Source organism: Pezoporus flaviventris, unplaced genomic scaffold (genome assembly GCF_033815535.1).
Source record: "Pezoporus flaviventris isolate CSIRO_AGI_PZ_B2104156 unplaced genomic scaffold, CSIRO_AGI_Pfla_v1 ptg000071l, whole genome shotgun sequence".
Lineage (NCBI taxonomy): Eukaryota > Metazoa > Chordata > Aves > Psittaciformes > Psittacidae > Pezoporus > Pezoporus flaviventris.
The window spans coordinates 1,425,080-1,443,585 of NW_026892619.1; the positions used below are offsets into that span (position 1 = coordinate 1,425,080).

At 42.4% G+C, this 18,506-nt stretch overlaps 1 protein-coding gene across 4 annotated transcripts in view; it reads right to left on the minus strand.

Annotated features, from left to right (window-relative positions):
- The window catches only part of EBF2 (EBF transcription factor 2), a 115,882-nt gene that overhangs the window by 35,749 nt on the left and 61,627 nt on the right, over positions 1–18,506 (minus strand). The window lies entirely within an intron of this gene.

Sequence of the window (18,506 nt, forward strand, 5' to 3'; positions counted from 1 at the left end):
CTCACTGGATACACTGCACTAAGACAGTTTCCCCTCCCATCAGCTGAGATTTACATTCAGTTCTATTTAGATGCATACACAAGAAACCACATCTCTTTTTCTTCTCTTTCAGACTTTTTCTAGTCAAATTTTATCCACAACTGGGCATCCGCATGAAGTCTCTGGTAGGTCGATATATATACATATATATATATTAAGTGGCTGCATCTGGGAAAGGCATTAATATTTATTGCAGCATTAGAATAAAAATGACTTGGGGGGAGCAAAGAGTAGGGAAGCTTTAGCGCTAAATGAAGCTGGTTTAGGGGTAACAGGAGAATTGCAGAAAAGCTTTATTAATTTTTTTAAATGAGAACCTTTAAGTTTTGGCTTTAACCTCCACATGCATTGGAAAATAAAAAGCAATTTAAAGAATTAGCCCCCTTTCATGTCTCTTTAGCTGGCCTTTGTTTCCCGCTAAGGAACATCAGCTATGAGTTTAGCAGGTAACTCTGAGTCCAGCCAAGCAGAGCCACTGTGGCCCACTCACCTCAGAGCTCGCCATCTAAGGGCACTGGGGGAAAAACTAAACACTTCTAAATCACTACCACTAAAAGTCCTGGCATTACTGCAGAAAACCTGATTAACTTAATGCACAGACATAAATTAATGACGACATAACTATAGACTTCTCCGTTTTTGCCTACTGTCTCTCTTACAGTCAAGCTTTCTACCTACAGCCTCATACACTTGCAGAGGTCTCCTAAAAGCCACCTTAAATATAACTCCCTCTTTTAGGATTTAGAAGGAGCTATGGTAAAAGTTGCTGCACCTCCTACTGGGAGTCACTGAGGAGCGAGGTTGATGAATCATTTAAGTGCCCCTTTTTCACTTCAGTACAAAGACAGCTGTGTTATCTCAACTGTTTTGCAGCAATACTATGAGCAATGGGATCTGACTTGGTGGGAAACCAGACAGGGAGTGCTCATACAGCCCATAATACAGCTGAGAGAGGCAGAACAGATTCCCCTGTCAATGGGCTCTCAATGGGCACAGAGAAAGGGGAAGGGCAACATTCTTGCATCTCTCAAGGTCCTTCCAAAGAAACTGCTGACCCACACTCCCACGTCATCGACGTATACTCATATATTATATACAGATATATATATTATTAGGTTCTATACATTTTAGGTAGGTAGGTAGATTAGATAGATAGATAATTAGGATGTATACTTATATATTATATACAGATATATATTATTAGGTTCTATATATTTTAGGGAGGTAGGCAGACAGGTAGGTAGATTAGATAGATAGATAAGGTTCTGTACCCACCTGAAGCAACTTTAAAATGCAGCTAGAACTGGAAAGCAAGTTCCACACCTCTGAGAATGTTTCTCCTTCATCTCGGATGATTGAGAAGAACCTTAATCAAATCCTACTGGAGTCAGGAGAAAAACCTTTTGACTTCAACAGGACAAGACAGAAGCCCTAAAGAGCAGTCCCACAGGCAGCAGAAGGTGGAGGTTTAAAAGAAAAATGCATTAATGCCTTTTTAAAACCCTGCCACAGGACCTGGGACTGATTAGGCTCACCACATGGAACCACAGAAACAGATAATATGCTTTGCGCTTTTATAGCACCATTCTGTGGGACTTAAACTTCAATTAATTCTGGCTCGCAAAACCCCTCTGCAGCAGGTGGTGGAACTCACCATTCCACAGGCAAAGATGCCAGGGCCTGGGAACGTGGAGGGAATTGATCCCCATCACACTGCAGGTCTGCCGCAGAGCTGGGACTAGGACTCGGCTCTCCTGACTCCAGGTTCTACACCTTAACTAACCTTTATCCACCTTTTGTGGTTCCTTAAAATACAGGTACAGAATCAAGGCTCAGAACGCTGGTTTTATCTTATGAGCAGCCTCTGGACACGCTTCCAAAACATCCCTTGAAAAGCAAATACTGAGCTAATCCTCTCTTGTTTGGGTTACTGTAGAATTTGGATTCGTGGCCTCGGGCTTTTTTTGGCACAATCCCACCTCATCTGATCATGTTTATCAGCAAACTCAAGGATGCTTCAACCTAATGAAAACATAGAGATCTGGTGGCATTCTGCTTAAACAATTCAAGTGCTTCCAGAAAGTCACAAAGTGAACCAAGAGAAAACTAGAAGCTGTTACTAAGGATAGCTTTGCTCCAGTTAAACAATACAAAGATTAAATCTTCTATGAACTGCAAAATAATCATTACAGTGAGGGCCTGGCTCCAACCCCATCAAAGCTCCTGTCCTCCTCTTGACTCACCCCTGTGTGTCTTTGCATTGCAGACTCTGAGATAAGCGTGACCGGTAACCCTACCCCATGGCACAACACGGCAAAGGAGGTGGCTGGACTCACGTCTTCCTTTCAAAGGGACTAGGTCAGATTCTGTACACCTATTTGAAGGTCACTCCTTAAAATCAATTAATCACATTTATTCCATATCATCACCTTGATTTTAATGACTATCACAGCAGAAGATTTCTTTATAATCTGAGTATTTATCTCTGGAGTAATTTCATTCTATTACATGGGTGTGTATTATTAGGGAGCTGATGAGAAAATTTCCTGCTCTTTTCCAGCAGTTACAGCCAATGTGGGATCAGGCTTTGCACACAGGCATTCTAATGAACATACACCTTATAGTGTGTGAGGAATGAGTGAGGTTATTACAATAATCCAGAGCATTTATATGATACTCTACGAACAGCAGCTAATTCATCTTCACAAAACTCCTGTGCACAACAAATGTGAAACCCACCATACGTAGGTCAAAAGACTTTGGAGTTTGTCAGAGATTTACAATGAGAGAAGGGGGCAGGAGTCAGATGATGTGAGGTCCTAAGCCTTGGCCACAAGAGGAGGTGGCTGCTCATCTGTCACTTGTTTTTTGATAGATAGAATCCAGCTGCACCAAAACTGCACATGAACATGAAGCCAGTCCCCAACAACATCCTCATTTCCTGATGGGAAAAACAAGGAACACTTCTCTATCCTCTTACCTTAATTCAAAATACTTCCTTCAGTGATGGGACCACCAATTTGGTAAGGCCTTTCTCCAGCTGCTGCATGCAGAGGACAACCAGACTACGCAAGTTAACTCCGCAGCCTTGTGTAGAGATGAGTTAAGGTGTTTGCAGACCTAAGGGAGATGAAGCCTTCGAGGTCCCTTCCTCACAAATTCCTGATTCCTATTTTCACGCTTCCACCTATCCTTCCTGCCACATAAAACCTTTCCACTGCCATTGCATTCTCATCTTACCTCTCTGATGTCTCAGCTTCTAGGCACTGATCTGACCCCTTTCCACAGGCTCTTTTTCCTGTGCTCCACATTTCTTTCCCAGTTTCAAAGTAGATGCTTGCCAAAGTGAAATCTGCTTCTGCAGAGTGTAAAGAGTACGGTGCAGGAGTAACTTGTATTATTAAATCAGGGTGGTTTGGACTAAAATCTTCAGGACACAAAGATCCTTTGCACTGAGGAAAGCCTAGATCAGAAGTTTCCTGTATAGGCCCATCTTTATTATTACATTAATACTCAATCAATCCATAAGAAGATGATCTTTCAGGTTCCTTCCAACCCAAACCATTCTATGAAGAACAGTGTGCTCATTCCAAGATGAAATTCAAAGCACATGAAGAGATACAGATCAGATAAGTGTAATAGGGAACAGGTGGAATTAGCACTTTTAGCTTTAATAAAGCAGAAAAACTCAAAAAGGCCTTTAAAATTCCACAAGATATTGTGTCCCTCAAATTAATTGGAAACATTACATAACCTTAACTATCAAAACACTTCTATTTTCCAAGGCTAACAGCCCAGTGTCATTTACCAACATCCACTGTTTAACACCCTGCTTTCCTTCTCCTACACTGAGGCAATCACTTCAATTTAGGTTTTGAGTTCTGATGTGGAACCAGGGTGAAAGTACTGACATCCTGTACTTTAGATGGGTCGAGAAAGAACATTGCACCTTGAGTCCACAGCAACAGCTGGGCTTGAATTCATGTCCAGCTCCCAGCCTCATGTCTTCACCACAGAACAATTCCTCCTCAAATCTCCCATCTCTCTGCAGCCTAGAACATCATATTTCTCTCTGCCCTGTATCTAGTGGCTTTCTTTTAAAGCTTAGTTTCCAAATTAATAGGAACTGAATGTAAACCCGCAGTGTCATCCAACCCCAAACCCCATCGTAAACTTGATGTTTCTATTCTGTACATTTTCCACCTCCTGCACAATTCTCATCTCTAAAGCAGCTTCTGTTCCACTCCTTCTGAGCAACTGCAATCCTCACTCATTTGGTAAATGCTTATTCTGTCTTGCAAAGCGATTCCATTTTCAAGAAACAAGGGCTGCGGGGAGCGCGCTGCCGGTTACACACAGTCATTTCTCGGTGCTCAATGGAGTTATTTGGCATGGCCACATTTGCTAGGGGAAAAAAAAGATCTCCAAGGAAAACCTCCTTGTTTGTGCACTCTGATGAAAACCTGACACCATTAATGAAAATAATAATTGAACTCTATGGGTTCGAATTGAAAATGAAACACAACACTAACAGCGTGTTTGTAATTGCAACTGGTCTCCAAAAAGTCTTTGGAGGGCTCTCTGCAATCTGAGCAGTTTCCCTTTCCCTTTGGGTTTTCCCCCTTCCTCCCACCCCAAAACTTTCCAGTAACTTACAAGACAATGGCTAAAAGCTTATTTATACTGTAAGATCCATATTATTCATGCCATTTGGCACCAGACCAAATGCCATAGCATAATCAAAAGTCAATAGGCAGGGAGGTAATAGAGGAGAGGATTGGGCTGATGGGCTGTTGAAAGGGATGTTCAGATAATATTCCCTGGCTTATTAAAGTATCTAAGGGCTCCTACTGTGCTAAGCATCACACAGTCACATTGTGAAATTAGTACTGGAGAAAAGACACACAAAGGACAGGAGGAAAGAATGGCTTTTATACACACTTCACTGATGGGGAAGTCAAGGCACCTAGAAATAAAGGGACTTGCCCACAGCACAGATGAAGCCAAGAACCACCCACCATTCCTGCAAGCCCATGTTTGTGATTTTACTGGTTCTTTCTAACAGTGATAAAAATTTCACAGAGCACACTGCCCCAGCACATAACACCCAGCCAAAATCCTCTTCACTCCACTTGGGTCTGCCTCAGCAGAACCCAATGGTTTGGTGCTGGACTGCATCACGGAAACATAGCTCTGCAGTCCTGGTGACATCTACTTATTCTTTGGTATCCCTTTGTCCTTATAGCTCTACATAGGTGCAAATTTAACTCAAGTTCGACTTTCTAAACACTATGGCTCATTTTTTAATGGCAAATAGGCCCTTATGATTCCTCCACCTTCTGACTCTTCCATGCTTTTCGCCACCCCTCTCAAGAACGATCTGCCTATTGAGCCATGCTAGACTGAACAGTGAGCACCAATTACACCAACAGCCTTTTTGCTGCTGCTGGTTTTTACTCCTTCTGCCATATGGCAGCGGCCAGAACATAAAAACCCTTCACCCTGCAGTTAATGCCCAACTTGGGAATAACTTCCTGGTGACTCCAAGAGATCAGGAAGTTGCACTGATGCGAATGTTAGAGATGGAACCAAGGTTAGGCACCTGTTTTACACCTGCCAGAGTGGATATCACTCAGCTGTAGGTTCTCACTCATTTAAGAAGACAAGAACATTGCCTGGCCCTAAACTGTATTCATCTAAACATGCAGTCATCTGCTAAAGAGACAAATTTACAGCCCAGCACCTCGGGTCCGTGCGCATTTCGCCTCCTCCCTTTCCTGAGGTCTATTCAGTTGGTAGATCTGCACCTATTGTACTTCTGGGTCTAGTCACAGATGACCTTGAATCTGAGCATTGGTGTAACATTATATTCCTATGACAGATTTATAGATTGGCAGATCGGGGTGCATTCAGCACATTCCTTCCCTAAGACAGGACAGCATCCAATGTTTGTTAGCATCATTAAACTAAAACTGACTTTTCACCTGCTCCCATACCATATGCAGCTGCAAATTTTTAAATTAAACTATGAAGCCATGCATAAATTTACATATATTACAGACTAGCCTCTCCATTTAACATGCAAATGTACTCCAATGTTTCAGAACACCTTCTGTCGCTAATTAATTTGCTGAATTATAATTAGACTAATCCTGCATAATTAATAAGCACAGATTTTTTTTTAATTTCTAAGCAGCTTGATGAGATCATTCACTTCCTTCTATAAACTGCTAAGTAACTGTTAAAAAAAATCTGGAAAGAACATATGTGAAAAGGTATGTTTGATGTCGCATACAAATTTAAACTAGCGGGCAAGCTTCAAGAAAGTCAAGATTAATATAGGTGTATGGTTGAGGCACAGCCGTGTGATTTCCAGGGGCACGGAGCAAGGTTTTCTGTGTCTATTTTATTCCTTTTGCCTTTACCCATCGGACCTTTCAAGATCATAGACTGAGACAGAAAAGGATTACAGAGCCGTCTGTAGAATTAGGAGATGTTAGGATATTCACCCACCGTTGTGTATCAAACCCCTCTCCCTGTACATGCTGTGTGTGGATAAGCTCCTTTGATGGTATTTGGAATTGTTTTCATTTCGGCTGCCAAAACCAACGGAGATCATTCTAGTGAAACAATTAAGTGCTATTAGCACTGGATTCATTCTCTAATGATTAAAATGAAGGGTCCTGCTTTAATGTTGAAGAGCCTGGACTCACAGAAACGTGCATGCCAATGCGTCCTGTAAAACGTGCAGTGCTACAGGCTGTAGACCAGGGACTCTGCTTTGTGCATCAAACAGCCACAGCCTGAGATTTCACCCAGCAACTGGGTGCAGAGAAAGAGGGAAAGAGCACCCAAAACGGCATTGGCCATTTTGCAAACAAGCATGCATACAAGCACCACCTTGTATTTCTGAGGAATATGAACATTTCTAGTGTGCATTAAACAAATTAATACATCTAAAGTGGTTCCACCTTTCCCTGCAAACATTTATCTCTGCTTACTAGTCTCCAAATTTCATTAACCTTTTCAGTACTTTTGATGTGGCACGTATGTGCCAGAGGCCAAAAAGAAGCTTCATTTTGGGGTATGAACTCTGTTAACTGGCAATTGGTGAGCCTCAAATGAGATCCCCCAGCTGATTTTGCCTTTCCAGGACATTAATATGGGACTGGAGTGGAAGGGTTGGGGTGGTGGTGGGCAGAAGACAGGCACATGGACTTCACTTCAGTACCCTGCTGGGGTTGACACCCAAGGGGACTTGACTTTGCACGGTTTGACTCTTCTGCTATTTCAGGGCAACTGTCCTAAGAAGTGATGATGATTATGAAGATACACAGCAAGGTAAGATATGTTTTTAGTGGGCTTATTAAGAGGTTCTTCAGGAAAAACACTGCTAAGTCATGCTGTACTACAACTGCTGGACTAAGATGCACATCTCCAGAATCCAGTGGGTCCAAACACCAGCACTTCTCTGAGCTCCTGATTCAAAACCATGACTAGACATCAAGCTCAAAGCCCAGGTTTCATGCAAGAAGAAACACTTGGGGCAACTGCACACAACATCGAAAAGCGGCCTGGATTCTCATGGAACACATTGTGAAAGCCATGCTCCTTCAAAGCACCTTAGATTGGACACCCAGAAATCAAGATGAGGTAAAACTCAAACACTTGAGCACTCAGTTTGCTATGAACTCCTGGCTGCAGAAGTCATTTTGCTTCTGGCAAATAGTACAGGAGAAATTGCATCCCTTCATTCCAGCCCTCCCTCGCTCACGTTCACACACACGCGCGCACCCCAAGTTGACTGTGCACTGATGTTAACAGGAGAGGAAAATTGCTTCCTGACCTTTCCAGTGATCAATTTACACCCTGAAGCATGAGATTGGTTTCATTTTACTGTGTATATGTAATACCTATTCCCACATCACTTCAGACAATGCAAAATCTGCCATTCACCTATTCAAGTGCACACGTTCAGATCTGGTTTTAGTGGTGGCTCCTTCAAGATCCCCACCTGGTGAGTGAGCTGCTCCTTTTACACAGCAACGGGGACCCATTCGTGTGGTGAAGGCCATAGTTTGGATCTCCCCCTTCATCACTACAGCATATCTATGTGTATATTCACAATGTTGTTATAGAGCTTTGTGTTCAGCTACAGAGCTTTACCCTCTGGCTAGAGCAAAACACATTCCCAGGGCGTCTAGGAGAGATCCTGAGTTAACACTTTGTAATTCCAGCTCCTGACCTTCCACCTACTGAAAACGAGCAAGGCCTGTGAAACGTACCAAAACCCAAAAGGAAATACCTGATTCCTGGGCCTCTTTACACAGCAGACACCGACCTGGCTTTGGACCTTGAGGGGAACTGCAGGAGGCTGCACAACAGTGAAACCAAGTCTCAATGGACCAAACTTTCTATCCCCCCCCCCAGCTGCTGATCACCCCACTCAAGCCCATGATTAATAAAGCCCCCGTGCAACCAGCAGCTTCCTCTGCCTGAGCAGTGGTCATTCACCCACCGGCTTGTTTGTGCTTACATTTAATCTCATTAAGGTAAGACTTCTGCACTGCTCTGCTTTGTAACGAGACTAATGAGCTTGTGTGAGGGCTCCAGCTGTTTCCAAACACAGCAACTATGATCTGTATTCTTCATTCCCTTCAAATTCTAATACTCTTCCCTGATTTGGACAGATCACAGGGACAGATTAAACTCGATGCTTAAGGAGGTATTACAAAAGCCAGAGATGAGGCTATTTCAAGAGTTCAGCAGTGTTACAGCTAGACACAAACCCCACACTGAACTGACTTTAAAAGACTTCTCAGGGAGAAAATCCAATTCCCTTTATCTCTTGGAGATGTACAACATATTTCTATGCGCACATATTCCATGGGTTATACATCCAATTGCAGGCACACATACATGCATGCAGAGCACAGATTTTAAGATAACAGTTGGCTTATTGATTGGAAAATAGTCATGTTTTGACGGTGTAAATAACAGGGTATCCTTCCAGATGCTGCATCATAATGTGCTCTCTACTGAAAAAGGTCTTTCGGCAGTTCCCAACTTCAGAACTTCGCTGTCCCTGGTGCAATGTGAGGTTGGTGCATGTGGTTAAGGTTGATTCTTTTCCCTTCTCAAGTTCTGCTGCAGTCCTAATTTCTGGACCAAAGTTTGTGAGCGCCTGTAACATTTCTGCACTCCTTTAATCCAGCTGTTTACATGTTAAATAATTGAAAAGCTGCTATGGCAAACAGACATCAAGGGAGGCTAATGGGAGTAGCACTGTCATTCCAAACACGTCGTGTGACGAGGCGTCAGACTACGGAGTCAGTGCCTACAGTGTCAGGACAGGTTGTAGGAGTGAAGGCATGGAGCTTGTTGGAAAACATCACACATCAACACAAGCCTATCCAGGACACTTAAAGAGACTGCTGAGCAAGGCTGGACCCAAACTGCACAGAACTTGTAGTGAAAAGAATATTGGGAACTTTTCCATTATAAAAGCTAACACCTTTCTTCATCAGTTTGATTCAGCTGCAGACGCAAATCGAGTCAGCTGAAATGGAAGGAAGATTCTATGCAGGTTTGCAGTAGCTTTGTTCAATTCAGTTTTCAAAATCACTTCTTAGGTTGTTATAATGATCTGAACCAGGTAAAGACTCGCTCCCTGGAAGTCAGCTACTGTATATTCCCTCCTTGCTCCATGGCACAACTGTATTTTCCCCCAATATGCAAAAAGATCTTAAAGGCTCCATATCATGACATAATCCCTTGTAAAGGCTCCCCTGGAGCTGTTAAAAAGTATCTACTGAAATACCTACAGAACAGAGATTTCACAGGAGTTACAGTCCATTGGGCCCCAAATCTATCTTTTATAAGAAGCCAGCAGGAGAGAAGAAAAGACCAGATTTCCACAGATATTTTTCCCTACCAAGAAAATTAACTTTGCAAAGTTCCTTCATGCATAAATGTATAATTACATCTCTGATGAATGCTGTGGAGTTGAATAGCATCCGATAAACAGTTCTGACTTGGGGAATGGTTTTAAACTGAAAGAGGTGAGAATGAGATTAGGCATTGGGCAGAAGCTCTCCCCTGTGAGGGTGCTGAGGCGCTGGCACAGGGTGCCCAGAGAAGCTGTGGCTGCCCCATCCCTGGCAGTGCTCAAGGCCAGGTTGGACACAGGGGCTTGGAGCTAGCTGCTCTATGGAAGGTGTCCCTGCCTGTGGCAGGGGTTGGAGCTGGAGGAGCTTTAAGGGTCCCTTCCAACCCAAACCAGTCTGGGATTCTGGGATTCCACTGTGACTTGTCAGCATACACTTCCTAAAGGGCCTGTATATGAAACTGTGCACCACTGTTTCAATAAAACAATTATAGAAACATTTGCTCTCTGAATTTACAGACAAAAATCAAGTTTAAGGCAGAAATTTTAGGTTCAGAGGCTTCACTCATTCCAGCAAAATGTGTTTTCCTGGGGAACCAGCAGGAAAACGGTGCACTGCTTTTTAGAAGATCAGCATTTACTACGGAGACCAGCTAGATGACCTGCACATCTTAATATACATGCTAAAAAGATGTGCCATAGCTTTGAAGCTCTTGGGGTTTAAATCTACTAATCACACTCATAAGGAATCATCAAATCAATGAATGTCAAGGCAGAAACTTTGATCTCTGCCAGGACACTTTAGCTTTTTAGAAGATGAATCATTTGTTCTAATAACAGATCCCTCCCATCTCTATTCCCCCTTTCCCTCTCCACCTTCCAAAAAGAAACGGTCAACAGTTTCAGTTTAAATTCAGTAGATTCCAACATCATTTTCTTTGCTGAATTAAACTACCAATGTGGAGGGCAGCTTAGGAAAACGTTCACTATAATGCTTGAAGTGAGGCATTAGAATCCATTTCACGTGTTCTACGTCATTACTTTGTACTTACCTATTAACAAGTCACATATTAGGGGGAAAGTGTCTTTTACACAAAACAGAGGGTTTCTTTCTAATAAAATGGAAAGCCTGCTCATTTTTCTCCTTGTTGAGTAAGCTTCATACTCCTGAGCACCTGAGCAGGACTAACAGTGCCGTTATTATGTTTGGCAATGGCTTTACTTCAGCTTAGAAAATGACAAAACTTGGAGAAAAGAGAAATTGTTTTTCTAAAGGGCTTTGCCCCACCATTCACTGCCCCGGTTGGCTTTGGCTGACCATGAGTGTGAGAGGCCAGGGCTGGCAAGCTGAGCAGGCTGACACCTGGGGACTTGTGAGCATCTTTGCCTCTTAACGACAAATTATCTTTACTAAGAGACTATGGAAAGCTTTTAAAGAGGGATCAAGGCCTCAGCAGTTATAAAAGAGCAGGAGACACAACAGTCCCTTTCCGGAGCCTCCGAGGATCTACCAACAGGAGGAAATCGGTTCTCATCTGTTGCTTAGATCCAGTAAAAGGTTTTGTCTTACCAAGAAATGTTCCCATGTCCAAGCATTTGCAGCTCAGTCACTACAGCTGAAACCAGACCTGGACTGGCTCTAAGTTGTTATTTAAAATCAGAACTGTTGAACAAACTCCAGTGGTTTCTTAGAACCAGTCCTCTCACCACCAGCAGCTTGCTCCTTTTTTTGGGTGGGTTTCATTTTCCTACAGCATCTTATGGGGAACTGCCTGTTTGCTCTAAAATTTGCGTTAAAACGTTACAAACCGCCTGTTGCAGCTTTAATGTGACTCTACCCATTAAGCAGCATCCCCAGTTGTTAACACTGTTCTGGTAATAGCTGCTTACAAGACAAACACCACGGCTCCACCTTCATCTCAAGCACGCTTGCTTAAAGTCAGCAGGAATTCTGTGATGAAAGCCTTACTTTAAGTCCTATTTTAAGAATCCATGTTCTACTATAGCCAGGGTTGTGTGAGTTCTGGCATCTGCCCTGCAAATGCAATGACCACCCCAAACTTTGCTCTGCATTATGTTATCCCCTATTAATGACAAGAAATTAATAAAGCTGAGCACCAAACAGTAGTACAGGAGAAAACAGAACGGCTTTTACGATTCAGAGATTTTGGAATAGGAATCTGGTTGATAATGCTGGAGATGAAGGATTTGTTACATCCGAAAAATGATCACAGCACAGTTCAACGCTGCACACACCCCAGACTTACGTGGTCCAGCAATCCTCAGTACATCCTGCTGCTGTCGTTCCATATGCATTCTCATGGTCAGATAGACACTACCTTACACTAAATGTGCACCAAGCCTTGCCCTCCTAGGCCTCATTGAACTTCTCAACAGACAGACAGTGATCATACAATGGGTGAAGTCTCAGACAACTCAGGGTACAGGTACTTGAAAAGAGACAGGTAACAACAGTCGCATTCCCTAGAGACTGAGAGCTGTTACCTGAAGAATGAAATGCTCCAGTCTGCAGAATACTCTAGATTCTATGTTAAGAATTCCATCATTCTGTATGACACCGGTGTATTCATGTGAGAGTGTATTTTTTCAGGTCATATGACAGAAGACTATATACATACGTGCATGAGAAATCAGTGATTGCTCACAGAAGCACTGAGCCATGCTCCGCTTGTAACTGTTTATCGTGACTGCAATGAACTCGGAACCTCCCTTGCATTTACAGCTCAAGCTCAAGACCTGAAAGCTGAGCTTCCAGAGGAGCTCAACATACCTGAAATCACAAAACTAAGCAACGCAAGGACTGCTTCCAACAAGTACTTCCACTGCCATTAGCACACACGCACATAAAGAAATGAAAGGAGCTGCTGATGTTCTCAGCCGCCACCAACATTCCCCATGTACTGCGCAGGGTAACCAAGGTTTGTGAAGTGCCCAGTTTGAAGCATCTCCATGAGCCTCATTTTTTCCAAGTGCTCTTAACATTTCAGATGCAACACTTCCAGACACTTTCACTCCGTATTTTTTGTGGCTGTTACCAGAAAGGTTCATTTTATTACTCAAGTCAGCTCAAATTCATGTATGCACCTCTGTGAGAGTGTGCGTGTAAAGAGAAAGGCTTAGAGGGGTAAGAGACATAAATCACTTCAAATTGCTACTGTAATAAATGTGGACAAAAGAATAAAATTTGTCACCAAGCTAATATTACCATCAATGTTTTGTCTAGCTACATTCCTTCCAATTTGAAAACGGTTCAATACCCCTTTTACCTTCAAGTAGCAGCACTTAATAAACAGTGATGGATGCTTTTTATTCCCTTTCCCCCCCTTCCTCCTGTTCCAGGCTTTCCTAGGTCTTTTACAAGGGGATTGTTTAGCTTGGGGGAAATGTAGATCCTCCATCCTTCTTGCATTGACATGCATCCCTCAAGGAACGACGACCATATTTAATTCATAACCCCCGTTGGCTACACAAACATACAACTTCCCATCAATTAGGCAACACAGAGATGCTGTTAAAAATCAATGAGCTTATTATTAAATATATTTTCTTTTCATGTAACAATAATAGTTATTGCTGCTCCATTGTTATAGCTGTAATATCAGCCGGATAAGCAGCCCTTAGAAAAGGGGCTGATTGCTTTTTGATCAGCCAGTGTAACATCAGAGTATCAGAACCACCTTGTCCTCGCTGTACTGCTTGACACAGACGCTGAAGGATAGAGGAAAACTGACCAAACAGATGCTTCTTGAATAAAATCATCTAATGCGAGTGGAACGCAGCAGTTCCTCAATCTTCACCTGCTTTTCACAGCCAGACACAGAGATGCAAGGGAAGTACCATGCACTGAACATCCACCGCACACCAGCGCATCCAACCAGGCTCCTATTTGTGTTTGCACTGTGGTGTGTTTATTAGAAATTACTTGGATATTTTGACACATGCCACTACTGAGGGAGCTCCCTGCCTCCAGCAGCGATGGGGAGCCTGTGCCAGCTCGTGCAAAGGTTAACAAAAATTCCACACACACACACAGACCCACAGTGCACAGATTTTGGCAAGTACATCACATGCTGTCTGGCCACAGCTGATCTGAAGCGAGGCCCCTGTAATTATGGGAGAAGGTGGAACAGGTTTCCTGCTAATTGGAAAATTCTGCAAATGGCACCGCTGAAGTGAATTGACAGTCGTTGGAATATTAGCAAAATGAGGGAACTGATTAGGAAAAAGCTCAGATGTGGACTTCTCTTTTTTATATATTAAATAGTGCCCGAATCTACCAACAAATTGGTAATAAAAGCTGAACTTCATAATAACAGCTGTTATTTGACCTGTATCTGCGCACATATGCACGCACGGATACTACAGCCATATACCCACACGTGCATCTGAACGTACTGAGTGCATAAACACATCCATGCCCGTATTATTCCTGTCACTCTTCTCACATTAAGACAAACACACAGAATGTTGGCTTAACTTTTTAGAAAATATGTATTTTCCCCAAAATATTTACACACAGCAGCGGAGCAAAGCTGCCTTTGAGAACGGCATCAAGAGGCAGGTTCTAATGAAACTGTACTCGTGCTGTGCTTCAAACACAGCTTGGAAGATATTTATTTACATCCCGAGATCTCCAAGTGGTTTGTTCCTAAGGGAAGCTGTATTTCTATTGAAATTTGCTTCTTGATTGACTGCTGTTGAGAATTCTAGTAGCAACTTCTCTTTGTGTTTTAGTTTAAACTGCACAGGAAGCACAAAGTGGGATTTGGCCACGACTTTGGCCATCCATCAGCGCTTGGTGTTTGTGTTCGTTATTTTTCAGCTACTAGGAGCAAGGGAAAAGCAGACGTGAGGGGAAAAAGAAGACATGTTAATTAGAGACACTCCTACAAGCACCATGAAATCCACCTCTCCATAACTTCATTACAAATCATTGCTTTTTCTACAATCTTCTGTTTAGTCTCAAAATAATCTCCAAGGGCCTGATCCTACCGCATAGACTACATCAGGAGCTCTTACACTTACAGTAGTAACAACTTCCTTTGACATAGTGATCTCTGCGGTCGCTGAGGCCTCTCATTTCCCATCAGCTTCACTAGTACAAAAAGATGCTCAGCTAGCCATTGGCTTTGAGGGGGGGAGGATGTTGCTTGATTTTATCTTTGCTTCTAAAAAAGCTTAGATATTGACTCTCCTTCTCAGGAAGAAGTCCTAAAGGTGCTAATATAATTTAGCCAGAGAGTCCTACAAGATATTCCTCCAAAATCCTTAAAAAAGAGATGCTATCAAAAGAAAAGTGATATTTCTTACACAACCCAATGGAATTATAGAATAAATATACAACTGAGTGCGAAATCCTAGAGACAGCCCAGTACAACTTCAAGTTATCATTTCAATGAGAACCTTCCTCATACCAATGATATTTGTATTACATCTAACCCAATGAGGACTCTGCCTGTTCGCTATGGATTTGAAATCACTTCGTTCACCTCAGTGATACCATAAACCTAATAAAGACTCTGGGATGATTACCTATCACATTAAGAACTAAAATAACTATATGGTGTTCTTCATGCCCAGCACAGGCTAAGCTTGAATTGATTTTAAGTATAACATTTTCAGACTGAAGAGATTTCTCTGTAATGTAGCACTTGTTCCTCTTATTTGTGTATTTATAGCACTTTATTTCCTTCTCTGAAATTTTTATTGTAGGTTTGGTGAATCTTTTATCATACTTTACACTGGGGGGATGTTCATATACCTACATCTTATCCAATACAGAAATAATTGTACCTAACATATTATTTTACTTACAAGAATAAAGAACACGGACAGAACTTTAACAAAGAATGAGGGTTTCTAAGCTGGATCCCTAGTTCATTTAAATAAATATGTGTTTGTGAGGAGAACCTCAGCTATACCTCCAGCATCAGACACGATGGCTTTATAGAGAAATTCCAACAGCATAATATTAGCTTATATCCTAATCAGATGCTACAGGACTTCCGTACGTGATTTTCTCAGTGTATTTCTGGTTGATCTGACGAGCAGACAACCTACTGTTTGCATTTCAGCATCCACGTTTATTTTCACATACTTATTTAAACAAATCAGGGAGTCAAAATAATGCCAGCTCCAGTCTCTTCACAGTGGTCCCCAGATGACAAGAATACACAGCAATTCCCAGTCCTCCTGCTATTTTGGCCTCTTCAGCATCTGATATCCCACCCCAAGGCCAATTCAAATCAATGGACTGATTCTCATCAGCTGCTATGGATTTTGGATCAGGCCTTTTGGTGCCAAAAATTCAGCTAAAGATTTTCTACAGGAGCAGATCTGGGTGCTCACAGAGGGAGCCTGAAAACACACAAACAGCAGCATGTAAAATGGAAGCAGACAGGATTCCTTTTTAGAGGATACTAAGAGAGGAAGGGCAGGAATAAAAGCATCTTATGGTTCAGTATGTTGCTTTCCTTCCTATGTTGAACGTATTGTCCCAGTTTTCATACCCTCAGAAGGAATTCTCCCTAGGTTCAAAAGATACAAAGATCTTCAGGACATCTGCTGTCAGGCCTAAGAGTAGCTGGGCTTTGAGAACAGGAATAACTGGACTCCACTCCACACAAAGCAGGGGTTTCTTTTCCACCTTTCCTTCCTCAAGTTTTTGCTTCATTTTCCATTTTTGGTGTGCTCTATTTCCTAGTTTTCCTTCATCCTGACAATTCCACTTCATGAAAACAAAAGGGAGGAGGGAGAGAAAGGAAGGGGAGTAGGAGAAATCCTACCCAAAATAAAAAATAACACCACTAAAATAAAAGTCCGTCCCAGCCAGTTTGTGCCAAATACAGTTAAGGGTGGTTGGGAAGAAGGGAAGGAAAAAAAAAAAAAAATCAAGTCACTTTCAATCAAGTGTCACACCTTTAAATAGTGGTTAAATCTTTGCATTATGCAGCTCATCCCTTTTACAACATGGGGTTCCCATAGAGAATTCCCTGTTTACACTGGGAATTCCTCCAGGAGAGCATCAATAAAGCTGAACAGATGTCAGGGTGGAATGCCAGCGGCAGTGGCTGTTGTCAGGGGTGGTGGGGAGAGAGTCAGGAAACAATAAGAGGCGGCATCTGCTGCACAAAGCCCTGCGTGTGGGTCAGGGTTTGCCAGTGTGTTGAGATTCCACCCTCTCCTTTGTCTGGGCACATTGCCTCTCTTGTTCCTGGATGACAGGGGTTGACACATGTCACCCAACCCTATCAGAAAGGCTATTTGTTTGGCTCTTGCATATGCACCAGTGTTTTTGACCTCCTCTGCTTGGAATACATTGAACAACCCTGGAAGGGGGAGGTGAGGGAACCTGGAGGGGGGGAATAAAACCCCCAACAAAACCCCCTATCTCCTCAGTCCTCCCTGACACTCTTATTTCATCACACACCCTGTGTCCAAAGTGAGGATGGAGATGCCCTATTTCATTAAAAGCCTGATGGATGAAATGCAGCTAACAGGAGAACACAGGATGTGAAATACTCCTGACAGACAAAGTCCATACAAATACATGAATCAGATTTTGTGTTATGTGGAATGTATCAAAAAGGGAAGTTATCAGCCTATAAAGAAAACAAAAATCACGCTAAACTTCAGGAGTAAATGATAATACTCAGCTGAGCTCCAGCTTGACTGCAAATCTCATCACAACCTCAAAGCAAAGGCTTGCAATAACGCTCCATGCCAAAGCTTATGCGGGATTTGAACCTCAGCATGACTTTGTATCCTGATCTTCTGATGGTTGCTATAATAAAGAGAATTAAACCATAGTGTAATAGCAAAAAATATGATGTAAATACAGAGAGCTCTTACTAGCGTTAAATAAGGAACGAGGAGGTGGTTGTATGGTAGATAAGCAGTTTGAATACTGGGGTCTCTTCCCACAAAACTGGTTAACTGAGTACATTTAAAGATCCATAATGGAATCCTGACAGACATTATTACTTACTCTTCAGAAATGACACCAAGAAAATAAAGACAATTTGTTTCACTTTCCCCTGTTACAAGGAGCTTCTCACTACTGTATTATCCTTCCCTTCACTTAATGCTTTTAAATTCTTTTCAATATTCTTTACTAATAATCAAAAGCTGCCCAAAACCATCCTTTGAGAACTGCAATTTTCCTCAGTAAAATGCAATTCAGAAGTAAAAATCATCAGTTTGAAGACCTGCAGTAAGTGCACACCGAAAAGTAACCTCCAACCAAGTAACACTTGGGTTTAATTCTGATCATCAGGTTAGGAGCTACAAACAAAGCCCCAAGGCCACAGCTTCTCATCTGGCAGAACCCACCCCATTGCTGCTCTGAAGATCTGCCACTTACGATCCGACCGGGAACACCAGGAACACCATGGGCAGTGATCACAGTTGCAACAGTGGATGTCAGATGGCCAGGAGGGGGATTGCTAAAATGAAATGGTTGAGCTGAGATTTTCACCTCATCTTTTGTCTCCTACTCATATCCTAGCTGCGGAAGGGAGGTCCTTTCACAAAACACACTGCTGGGTTGCAGGGAAGGAGA